The following is a 3,222-nucleotide window of genomic DNA, read 5'->3' on the forward strand; positions in this document are numbered from 1 at the left end:
AGAGCGGTTACGGATTCTTAATTTACATAGATCCGTTTAAATATTTAAAATCTAACTAATAAAAGAATAAAAAATGAAACAAAACAAAATTTCAGAGACTAACTGTGAGAGATTTTAAAAGTCAGAGATTAAAGTAAGATTACGTGTAAACTTCAGGGATCATTTGTGAGATTAACCTTTCAATTTTTCAAATAATTTGTTTTTTAGGGTGGAATAAAAAGAAATGGGATTTTTTTTTTTACTATTATTCTAAATTCGGCCATTTGTTTCTCCCTCAAAAGTCCGGTCGTTTTTTTATTCCGCCCTCAAAACATATTATCTTTGACACATTTTTAGAAGTCATTATTTTAATGTGAGGAATTAAAATTTTCAAAAATTAAAGCTTAATTAATTTGTTAAAACTAAAAATTCAGATACAAAAATGAAAAAATGCTCATAATTCAAGGACTAGCCGTATCAATAATTAAGCCAAATCTTGAATAAACATTGTCACTACACTAAAAAGCAAGCTTAAAAGGAATGCCAAAAATCTGCTATTTACTACATTCTCCCATTATACTTTTGGGGTTATTTACAAGAAAGCCAATTTTGAGTATCTTGAATTTTTATGCATATTTGTTATTTTATTTACAAAAATACCTATTATTATACATATAAAGACATTTATACCCTAACATACTGAAAAAGGGAAAAAAATTAATGAATCACCAAAATACGAAAAACGATAAAATAAAATGTGAATTCAAATATTTGAAATTAATGAAAAGAAATTAAATACTATAATGATAACATTATTGTGCAACAGACTAAATATAAAAACTATGCAAAAAGTATATAACGATAAACATGCAAGAATACTGAATTCATAAAAAAGTTGTTTCATCGTTATAATAATAACGTCATTATAAAGAAGAATGAAAATAAAATATGCAAAAAATTTGAAACAATCAGAATCCCCCTCCCTAAGAAAAAAAAAGCCGTATTTTTAATATAAAAAGCTAACATTCGGTAAAGTATAGAAAAAGAAAGAGAAGCTTAAATTCAAAACAAATGTAAAGAGAAAATCTGCTAATTTAAAATACCCCATCAATATTAAATCAAATAATTAATTATAAAATATCAATTGGAGCTGAAAAGGAAAGTTAATATATAATATACTATCAGGAAAAAAAAATCAACTCACAAAGTACAAAATTTACCATATAAGGAACATTGCTAATATAAACTATAAAGACATATTTAGTATCATATATGCGGCATACAAATCCACAATTGACATTTTTTTAACATTATATAACAGTAAATATCTTTAAATTTAAAACTTAAAAAGTAGACATTTTATATAATTACGGTCGTAGTTTTCAGAGGGTGAAGAACTAGAAGGTAAAAAATGGAAGAAGATGTTAAAGGAGCAGATTTCCTCAACTTTCTTGTATTAAATCAGAGGTATTTTTGAAGAATGTCTAAAAATAGCTGATGTTTATTGTTCTTTTAGAGTTTAATTTGAGTATAATTCTTGAGTTGAATTTGAGTTATAACTTGAATTGAACTTGTAACTTAAGTTTGTGTTTGGTTGTGTACATTTGAGTTATGGTTTGAGATAATAATCTTTTTGAGTTTGTGTTTGAGTGAGTCAAAACTTGAATTTGTATTTAGATAGTATTTTAATAAAAACTCAATACTGATGAAAAATTTTAATATGGTATATGGGTCGGGTTTTATTCGTCTTTTCGTTGTCAACACATAGAAAAAAAAATCATCTCAATCAGAATTAAAATGAAAAAGTTATATTTTTAAGAATAGAAAAAATACTGTTCAGTAATTTGAGTTCGAGTTTCTGAACTCGAGTTGAAAGGGAAACTTGAACTCGAGTTTTAGTCCTAAACTCGAGTTTGAACTCGAGTTTAAATTTAAAAGAACATGAACTCGAATAAAGTTATAACTCGAGTTGTCTTTTTTTGAGTTTTTCACTCAAAAGAACAAGCCTTAGATTTTCGGCAGTAGATATTAGAGTTTCAAATTTGTGCCCCTTTAATCGATTGGTCAAAGGTTAAAAGTATGCATTTTGTTGAGTTTATCCTGTTTGTCAAAAAGGTAATCCATAAGATTACGACTGTTGATCTATAAGAGTCGGCCGTAAGGTGGGCTCCCGTCACTAGCGCCAATCATCATAGAGTAACTCGATAGATTATTTTTAATAATATCAGAGTATTCACTAATTTCAATAAAAAAATGATGGGCATTGGGTGGTCTGTAGTCGCCAAACATTAATCTGATATATAATCAATAATCTACCAGGGTAATTTTATTTCCAACAAACATGGTTTTTTTGCCTATAGTCGCCGGTGTCGACCATCGTAGTATAATATGACAGATTACAAAATTCTCCGATAATTTTTTCTCTTTGTAAGACAATTTGTAATAAGAAATAGGTAAACCACACAATGATCAAGACAAGAAGGTCACATCACAAATAAAACAACTAGATCTAAGCAAATGTCAAGCTTAATAACAATGATATTATAATTAGAACCAAAATAAAAACAAATGTTTCCATGCAATGGATCTTGTGCGTGCGTGCCTTCCATAGCCAGCAAAGGAGACTAGTGCCGGTGCTAGGACTTTACTTAGAGCATGCACTAATTTTTTTTTTCCCCCTTGAAGTATACAAATAAAAATAAGAATGTGTAAAGTTCAATTGAGCACACATACAAAAGACCATATCTCAATGCGCAAAACTAAAAAATAAAAATAAAAAAAATCCTAAAACTGAAAAATCACAAATTCTTAAAAGTTATTAAAAAAAAAAAAAAAAAAAAAAAAAAAAAAAAAAAAAAAAAAACTCAATTGGGGCCTCATGTGGCGGACCAAAGGAGTTGACACTGTTTGGAGGCATCTTCCAATGCAAGCAAAGTAGACGATCGACATTGTATGGATTGGAAGCATGCGGGTACGAATTTCTTGCAGGACAGTGGGAATCTCAAGACTTTTGGTCACGAGTAGTTAGTGGCCGAGATCTTCTCTAGATCCTGGATCTATGGGTGTAGTGGCTGCAAGATCGTATGCGCTCGACTCGACAATGGAGAGAAGAGAGAAGAGGTGGAGAGAAGAGAGGGGGGAGGGGGCAGAGAGAAAATAGAGAGGATTAAAGGCCTATTTAGCTCGTTGATTTGAGTTAAAATGTGATTTTATGTGAGAGCTTTTTACTGTAACAAAAAAATT

The sequence above is a fragment of the Morus notabilis genome, unplaced genomic scaffold (genome assembly GCF_000414095.1).
Source record: "Morus notabilis unplaced genomic scaffold, ASM41409v2 Scaffold825, whole genome shotgun sequence".
NCBI lineage: Eukaryota > Viridiplantae > Streptophyta > Magnoliopsida > Rosales > Moraceae > Morus > Morus notabilis.